Source organism: Salvia miltiorrhiza, unplaced genomic scaffold (assembly GCF_028751815.1).
Source record: "Salvia miltiorrhiza cultivar Shanhuang (shh) unplaced genomic scaffold, IMPLAD_Smil_shh fragScaff_scaffold_90:::fragment_4:::debris, whole genome shotgun sequence".
Classification (NCBI taxonomy): Eukaryota; Viridiplantae; Streptophyta; class Magnoliopsida; order Lamiales; family Lamiaceae; genus Salvia; species Salvia miltiorrhiza.
The window spans coordinates 1-10000 of NW_026651491.1; the positions used below are offsets into that span (position 1 = coordinate 1).

At 37.1% G+C, this 10000-nt stretch overlaps 1 pseudogene; it reads right to left on the reverse strand.

The window, feature by feature from the left end:
• Positions 1-3027: 3027 nt before the first annotated feature.
• On the reverse strand, positions 3028-8443 carry LOC131003208 (putative transcription factor bHLH041; annotated as a pseudogene).
• Between the last annotated feature and the right edge of the window lie 1557 nt (positions 8444-10000).

Here is a 10000-nt window from a genome sequence, read left to right on the forward strand (position 1 = left end):
TTTCATCTACAAAGTATTAAAATTAATACAAAAAAATATTTTTAAAAAGAGTAATAAAATGAACCAATATATATTCCTTCACCTATATTACATTTAAATTATTGTAATTAAAAACAATTATATATATAAGTAAATATCATGTGTTTGTGTTTACATATATACATATATATATATATATGGGGAGAGGTTCAAGAAAGAACCATAAATAAAAGAAGACCGGAGAACCATTTTCGGCCATTCGATCATCAAGATCTACGGTGGATGCATCATCTTGTTGGATGAATGCAGATCCTGGGTTTGAATCTTGAAGGGAGCATTTTTTTTTAAATTTTTTTAGTGCATTAATTTTAACAGCAAATGCATTAATTTTTACAGTGGATGCATTAGATTTGATGGTTCTCCCGTTCTCACAAATAATGTAGTTCTCTCTAGAACCACACCCTATATATATGTATGTATATATGTAAACACAAACACATGATATTTACTTATTTTTTTTATCTAAAAATACAAAAAAATAGAAAAATAAATTAAATTAATATAATAGGAAAAAAAAAGTATACATGTCATTAAAGAGAAAAACAACACTCATTGAAGTAGAGAGGAAAGAACAAAATATATTTTAAAACTTTAAATTATCATAACTTATTCATTCTAAATTGATTTTTTTATCAAAAGATGAAAGATAAGAAATAAATTTTGTAGTAGAGAGGGAGAAAAAAATATATATAATAACAAGAATAACAATAGTGCATAAAAGGAAGAGTTTAAAATATAAAAGAATTAGAGAAAAAGAAAGAGGAGAGAGAAAAATAATTACCATAAAATTTTGGGGAAATATCACTTTAAACCTCAAACTATTTTCGCACTATCAATTATATCCTGAACTATTGAAAATAATTTTTTAAACCTTGAACTATCAATTTTGACTCAATCGTACCCTTTATCAATTTTTCATCCTTTGATTTTTTTAATGAGTAATGCATATGATCACGTCGTTTTATATAATATAGGTAAAAAAAAAAATAATTCTAAATACATTGTGGTATTTGGTGAGCCACGTAAAATTTTTGAAGCTATAAAAATAAACGAATGGTACAATTGATACAAAATTAATAATTCAAGGTTTAAAAAATTGTTTTCGATAGTTCAGGATATAATTGATAGTACGAAAATAGTTTGGGGTTTAAAGTGATATTTACCCTAAAATTTTTAATTACAATAACTTATTTGTTTCAAATTCATATTTTATGATTTTTATACCAAATTAAGATATAATGAATCTTTAATTTAAGATGCATATAGAACATCTTTCCATATATCAATTTTAATTTATTTTTTTAGAAAATCACTAAAATATGAAAGAGAGAATAGAAGAGAGAAATTATATGAAAAATTAGTGAACAACTTGTGATAGGGAGAGGAAAGAAAAATTTGGCAGGAATAAAAATTGGTGTAATAATGTTATCCCTCCTTTGTAGTGAAAATGAAGAATGAGTAAGGGATCAAATTCTATTTTGTAGGAAATGAGGGAAAATGAAGGAAAGATTTAGGGGGGTGTATTCGTTCAGGATTTTAATAGATTTCTGCAGACTTTTAAAATCTGGATGTATTCGTTCAAGACTTTTAAAAGTCTATAAAAATCCAGAGGTATTCGTTTCAGATTTTTAAAATTCTAAGAAAATCTAGAGGTATTTAAAAATCTATGGATTTTAAAATTGGACCGATTTTCATTGATTTCATTCAAAAAATACACATGAACAAATCCGACCTCCGACCACAAAAATTTGGAGGAGTTCATATTTCAGCGTCGGCTGGGTTCCAGCGATCGTGTGGCTCGAAGAAGCCAGCGGCCGCTGGCACCCAACGATTGCTGGAACCCATGTCAAACTCTTTTGACAGGCACCCATCGATCGCTGGCATTAGAGCGGTTATATCAAAATGTGACATTTCGATATTTCATATTGGAAAATGAGAAATGAAATTAAAAAACACAATATAATAAATGGGGTTCATTTTTTGATGTGCTTCCTTGAAAGCAAATGTGCTACTTCCCCCCGGGCAATTAACTTCATACACAATAGTGATTTATCTGACATCATTACTTCCCATCGAATTTCCACAGTTATAATTTTGTAATCATTTTAACAAATCAAACGCAAGCGATTAAATTCGAATTCGATTAAGTCAAATACAAAAATATTTTAATTTCAAATAAGAAGCCAGCGGTTGCTGGGTTCCAGCGACCGCTGGGAGCTGTCCCAACGCTCAATTAACTCCAACGAGCGCTGGGATGGTCGATTTCAAATCCCTAAAAATCACGTCAAATTCTTGTTAAAATTCCTACAAAATTCGTTTAAAATCTGTTTAGAATTTCAAAATACATGAAGAATATGTGTGAAATCTGTAGATTTTAAAAATCTCTAAATTTTAAAAATCTATTAAAATCCTGAACGAATACATCCCGCTTAAAGAGTGAATTTTGTTTATCCCTCATTTCCAATGATAAATTTACAACCAAAGAGAACGCACCCATAAAGTACTTAAAGTCTACGCAAATGAAATGAGACTAAGGAGGTGATTGGTATGATGAAATGGAATGAGAGTGGAATGAATGGAAGTAGGAATGAAATGAAGATGGGAATGAAATGAAAAATCTTAAATGATTCTCATGCTTGGCATGCACAAGGAATACCATGAATGAAATTGTGATTATTAGTTTGGTTTCATTCCAATGATTGGTAGCTAGAAATAAAATTTAGAAATAGAATGAAATTATTTTATTTTACTGAATTACCTTTTACATTACTTTACAAGTATAAAAATTATAAATATAATTGAGTAGATAAATATTTTAGGGTTAAGGTACAAATGCCCCCTAAACAAGACACCCCTAGAGCGTATCCCTCCATATTCTCGATGTTGGCCCAAATAAAACCCCAGAGTCCAAAAAAGGGGGTACATTTAAACCCAGGCTCTAAACGGCTGTCTAACGCCGTCCACTTAAATTTTTTTTTTCACGTGGGGCCCACCTCCATATATGTTTATTTACTGAACTGCAACTGATCCCAACATCCTCGTATTCGATTCCACCGATCTCAAACTCACACTGCGCTGCCCTATCAAGAACTCAATCAACTTAGCAACCAAATCCAACAAGCTAGAATATTCTCCTCTCACCCTCAAATCCAAGAATCTTGCTTCCTCCGACGACGACGACGATGAAACCTGCGCGATCTCCACACTAATCCTTTCGCCACCGGACGAAGAACGTCTACTCCACTTTTTGATTTCTGTATCGAGTTAATCTACGATTCAAGAAGCAGATTCTGCTTGGCCAGCTCTGCCACCTGTCACTTCAACGAGCTCAGATACTCGGTGGTGGTGCTCAGCACAGACGCCTTATCCTTCTGCATCAAGATAACGACTCATGAGATTTCCCCCCGAAAAAAATGGAAGGATTTTTGATTGGAAGATCGATAATGGTGAATTAGGTACCTTGGTTCCAAGAGGGATGAAAGATCTGAGCATCTAGAAGCTTTCGTTGAACTTCTAGCGGCGCTTTCTCTCGGAGATCATGTGGTGCAGCTGCGTAGCGGTGGAGAGGTTTCCTTGGCCCTGAATTTCATGTCTGCTTCTCAGGAGGTTCAGCTTTCTGAAAAATGAAACGACTCTTTTGAACTTGTTATGGTTCTGAGACGCGGAGGCGAGCCGAGGGGCGGAGTTCGCTTGGTATCTTGTGAATGAAGTGGGAATGTTTCGGGGAAGGTTGTGGTGAGAGGTAGAGGAGGTTGAAGGAGAGGAGAGGGCGGTGATAACTCTTGTATTAAGAGTTATTATTCATTCTTTTAAGCTTTTAAGAAGAGTTTGATGCATGTTTTGTGTAGTTCTTTAGGTTTTCTTTTACGTTTTATTGTCGTTTCGCTCTTTCGTTTTTGGGTGTTTGAGAATTGAGATATATGAAAATTGATGCCAAAGTTAGCTAATCTCATATAAAAATAGACAAATGAGAGATTTGTTGGTTTTGTGTAGGGACTTAAGCGTTGCTGGGAGTTTACTACAACATTCTGCTCAGTTGACTTGGATGAGATTTTCATGTGCAAACGAGAGGGGACCACTTGCTAAAAGTGAAAGTTAGCTTATTTGGCACAAAAATTGAACTTCTCGCAGCAAAAATCAAAGGGAGAAAGAGGAGCACCTGAAGTCTACAACAAATGAGGGCAACATGGTCTTTTCATGGGTTATTTTGGAGAAACCTAGCTGCTACATCTAGGAAGATAGCCGCAATTGAAGGCAGGATCCATTACACAGAAAACAAGAGGAAAACAGGGGGAGCACGAGAGATAGGAGGAGCACTTGAAATTAAACACAAGGACCTTATTTTTGGAGAAAGAGAAGAAAGAAGCAGAGCACACCATTAATCCTTACTATTTCTAGCTTCTTTTCTTTCTCTTACTCATATTTTTAATATGCAAACTGTAGTTCCGGCTACTGTTAGCATCATGCTTAGCTTTGAATTTATTTTCTCTTTCTTTATCTTAAGCATGAGCTAAACTTTTGAGGCTTGAATTGTTGATGAACTCTATGTCTTAAATTTGTAATTTCCTTGCACTTTATTTTAGTGAATCTCTCATTTTCCATTCAGATGTGCTTCATGTTATTTCTTGCTCTTGATTGGCCATCTTTTGCAAGATATTTAGCTACATCTTGATTCTTGAAAGGTTGGGAGTAGTGGACTAGGTTGAATGGCATAAGAGCATGTGGCATAGGAATATGTTGTTTGCCTTGTGTGCGGTTAGAAATTGGAGCTGTGTATCTGTTGTTCTAAGCTTGATTTAGCATAGGAATATGCTCGAGAAAGTTGTAGAATGAGAAACCATAGGATTTGGGAAAGTTCTATGAATGTTTGTGAATTTTCGTAACTGTGAGATTTTGCTTAAATATTGCTGCAGCATTCTGTTCAGTGTGAAAGACATAGAGGGATTCATCAATCCAAGTCCGTTTCTCTTATTTATTTTCTTTGTTTAATCTTCTATCTTCTGTCTAGTTAACTTTAGTTAAGATTTTTACCAACCTTAGTTTAATTTTAGTTTATTAGAAAACCATCATCTTTATTTAAAGCATTAATTAATTTCTAGCTTTCAAGTAGTTCTTAAATTGCTTGTTTCTTTGTAGATGAGATAGTTTAAGTTTTATTTTGCATTCCCTGTGGAGACGATCTTGGAATACTTCCTTTTATTACTTATTGAAACTACGTGCACTTGCATATTAATTTGTGTTAACCCGATTCAATACACAACAGCCGGCTAGAATGGCTTTTGTCATTGCGGAGTCTTCGCTCTCGATTGAGGGGAACTGCGTGTTGCGGAATTGGCTGAGGATCTGTATGGTTGGTCGTGCAGGAATGATGATAATGGAATTGATGATGAGAAGATGGGGGTTTGTTGTGGGAGGAAAGCTGTGGCGGCGGTGGTGGTGGTGGGAATGTTGAAAAGATAAGGCGGGTACTCGAGAGTGTCGACTGAGTATGATAGGAGAGATGAAGAAGAAGATGAAGGTGGTTGATTTGGATCGTTGTGATGAAGGTGGGCCCCACAAGAAAATAAAACAAAAATTAAAAATTTAAGTGCACGGCGTTAGACGGCCGTTTAACGCCAGAGTTTAAGTGTACCCTTTTTTTGGACTCTAGGGGTTTATTTGGGCCAACATCGAGAAAATGGAGAGGGATGCGCTCGAGGGGTGTCTTGTTTAGGGGGGCATTTGTACCTTAACCCAATATTTTATTGATGTATTTCACGAAGAACATTTGCAAAAATTTAAATTAAAATGGTAATTTTGTGGATGCAATATATAGTTCTATAGGGTATACATTTTTTTTTTCTTAAAAATTAAAAAAAAAAATCGATTGTTGATAGATAAATTATGTATTTGTAATTCTATTATTTTTTCTTCTTTACCATCATAGAACTTAAACGTTTGAATTAATTAATATTCCCTCTGTCCCATTAAAGTTGGCCACATTCTTTTCGGCATGGAGATTAAGAAAGGGATAGTTAGTGTTTAATTAAATGTGGTCCATCAAAATTAATGAATTAATTAAAATTTCCTCCAACCTAACTTTATCTTCTTCAACCTAACTTCACTGCATCTGGTAATGGCAACGGCGACGGCGCCGGCGACGCCGGCGCCGGTGGTCACCGCTCGCCCCTCACCCAAACCAAACTTCACCTTCACAGGCGAATCAACGACAGGCGAGCTTCGGCGCCCATCAAAGCTAGGCTTCGATTTTCAGCCAAAGCCAAAAAAAGGCTTCAATCAAAAATTAATCCAGGCTTCGCATCACCTGCCTCACCCAAACCAAGCTTCAATGTTCAGCTAAAAACCGAAAAAATGAAAGAGATAACCCAATCGACACTCCATCGCTCACCCCCAAATCGGCGGACCTAGGCTTAGATTTTCAGCCGCTCGCCCAAATCGCAGCGAAATCTCCTCAATCTCCAAACCCGAAGGAAGCGGCGCTGCCTGGAGAGGCAAATCGGCGGCGGCGGCAAAGCCCTAGCCCCAAATCGCAGATGCAGCCGACTGGAGAGGCGGAGCGGCAAAGCCCTAGCCCAAATCGGCGGCGAAGGCAAAGCCCTAGCCCCAAATCGAAGAGGCGGAGAGGAAAAACCCTAGCCCCAAATGGAGGCTGTGGAGTGGCGCTAGGTGGAGGGAGGCGGAGGCGGAGGCGGGTGAAGGAAGGCGAGGAGGTGGAGGAAGGCGGCGCGGGTGGAAGAAATGGAGGTGTGGAGCGACACTAGGTGAAGGGAGGCGGTGGAGGGCCAGATCCTGAGAGAGCAGAGGCGAGGGAGAGTGAGAGGGAGGTCAGGGGATGGGGCGGCCGCCGGAGAAGAAAAGAGAAGGGGGTCGGGCGCTGGGGGAGGGGGGGTTGGCTGTGTGCGTGTGTTAGTGTGTGTTTTGTGTGTGTGTTTTTAAATAAAGAGGGTTTAGATTTAATTAGAAATTTTTAATTAAATGAACTAATTGGACTTAGCTAAAATAAATATTTCTATTTTTAGAAAGTGACCAACTTTAGTGGGACAACCAAAAAGGAAATGTGGCCAACTTTAATGGGACGGAGGGAGTACTAATTATGTTAAGACTAAATATTATTAAGGAGTACATAAAATTTAGTAAAAATTTCACGTAGTATTATTTTTATATACATAGTAAACAGTAAACATATCAATGCTCATTTAAAAATATTATCATTTCAGAGTACAAATATATCCCTCACAAATTATATTTTTTTATTGTATTCATTATACTGTAAATAATTACTTTAGTTAAACAAATTTTTTAGTAATCTGGACCCATTGTTTTTAGTATATATATAAGTTAGAAAAAAAAATCTGTTAGTTAGTGAAATTGTTAATGTACAATAAATAAGAAAAAAAAATATATAAAATAGAAACATGAAAGAAAGAAGGAGAACAAATTATATAAAATAAATACGTAAAATTTTGTTATATATCATTGGGTTCCAGTCACCTAAAAGGTTAGAGTGTGAGTGCGTTTTTCCTTTCTTCGGTGTAACAAATTAAAAAAGAAAATTATATGTAATGTGTTGCATCAATTTCAATCCATATATTCGGCTATTGCTTATATAAAATTTATACTCCCTTCGTCCCACTTCAAATGATCCAATTTCTATTTTGGGTTGTTCCACTTCAAATGACTCAACCCAAATTTAGAAATAAAATTAGGTATTTAACACTACTTTTTGAGTTGTCGCACCACCACTTTTCACCTTTATCACATATTTCTTAATTTCCATTCCCAATTTTTTTGAGTCATTTGAAGTGGGACAGAGAGGATAATATTTTACTCCCTCTGTCCCGTTATTAATGGCACGTTTTCCTTTTTGGGTTGTCCCGTTATTGATGGCACGTTTCCTTTTTTAGAAAAAATAAGGGAGTGTTTAATGTTAATGAAATCCCTAATTAAAAGCCTAATAAATTAAACACGCAATTTCTATCTCTCCCTCTCTCTCTCTCTCCCACTTCGGTCTCTCCCTCTCGCCGCCTCCACCCTCCCGCCGCTTCCACCCTCCAGCCTCGCCTCCGGCCGTCGCCGCTACCTTAGCCCCTCTCTTTACTCGAAGTCCGGCGACTGCATATATCTCGTAGCCTCCGTCCCTCTCTTTACTCGAAGTCCGGTGACCTCCGTCCTCTCCCTCGTCCGTCGGCTCTGCTCCAGAATCTGGAGGCGGAGATGACAATAGCGGATCCTCCGCTGGCGGAGAGAGAGAGAAGGAGTCGGAGGCGGAGGCGCCGGCGGAGTGGGAGAGCAGGAAGATCGGGAAGCACCACTCGTCGGACAAGTCGGAGACGTCCTCTCCCTCGCCCGTCTCCACCTCGCCAGAAATTAGGGCTCGTCTATCTCTCGCAGTCTTTCTTCCCATGGTCGCTTTTTGCGAGGTATGTTGAATTTGTGGGATCTGGAGTTTTTGAAGTTTGTTGGCCATGGAAGTTTGAGATTTTGAATATTGTTCGCAGATCTGGGTTTCCTATTGTTTGTGTTGAGTTTGTAGAAGCGGTGGGAGATGGTTTGGATGGTGGAGGGATCTAAGTGGCGGTGGCGGTCGACGGAGGAAAGGTGGGATTTGAGTTTTCGACGGAGGAAGTGTTTGTGCCGCCGGAGTTCTGTAAAGGGGAGGGCTGGTGTGGGCATTTCTGTGTCGGCCACACCCAGTAGAATGCCGGCGAGGCTTGAGTTGAGATCTGACGAGGCGAAGGGGCGGCGGCGGCGGCGGCCTCGCCGGTGTTGATGAAGAGGGGTGTTGATGAAGAAGAAAGTTAAAATTAATTAGTAGTAACATTAAACATGTGGTCCCTACAACTTTTATCCTAATACAATTCTCCTTAATACCCGTGCCGAAAAGAAACGTGCCGTTAATAACGGGACGGAGGGAGTATCTTTTAAGAGAAATATTTTTTATTTTAAAAAAATACTCCATTACACCAGTACTAATGTTGTAAGATTCGATCATTACACCAGTACTTTAAATTAGTTGAACTAACAATTATTAATAACACCATTACTACAAATACACAAACACAGCTGAGATAACCAATATTTGAAACCACACGAATACTTCTAGTTGCAAATGAAACTAAGAAATATTTTCCCACTTGCTGCCACAATGATAACGATACATATCTCATATTGAACCCTTTATTTTTTCACTTATCAATTGATAAAAAATATTTATCGATAAATTAATATAAATAAAAATTCTGATGGATATAAAAATAATTATTATCATATTTATTCAAATTAAATGGCATCAGGGGCGATTCTAGAGGCTAGGCACCCTCGACGGCCGCCAGGTCATTTATTTTTATTTTTATTACCTATATATTTTATGTGATTCTTTTAAAAATTCTATAAATTCGCCCGATCATAAAATTTCAATGAAATCTCGTCCGATCAGAATTAAATTCGTAGGTCTGTTACTGCATGGCATGTATACACTTATGACTCACCGATAGAACAAATCAAATCTTTGGACGTTGATAGGAACTTTATTTTAAAATTTGTATTTAAACAAAATGACCGCATAAATAGTAGTATTTGAATATGTAGAATGTGAATTCATAATTGCAGCTATGAAGTGAAGGGTTAAAAGCAAATTATCAATAGTTGAGGAGCTTAAGTGCAAAGCAGGAATTTAGTTTGTTGAAAACAAACTAACAGAATTCGACTTCGCACATAGCATCTTGCTGCTCAGTTTGTGAGCTCATTACTTGATCATTTTATGAGTTTAAATACATTCTGTAATCCTCATAGATTAGGTTAGAAGTTTTATGAATTCTCTGAGAAAAAGAGTGAAAAGAGAGATTGAGAAACAGTAGTCTTGAGTTAGGCTTGTGAGCTGTCATCTCTAGCTCTTTGTTGTGTAATTCTTTGTAACATCTTGATCGTGATAGTGAAAGGTCTTGTGTGATCTTCCGTGGAT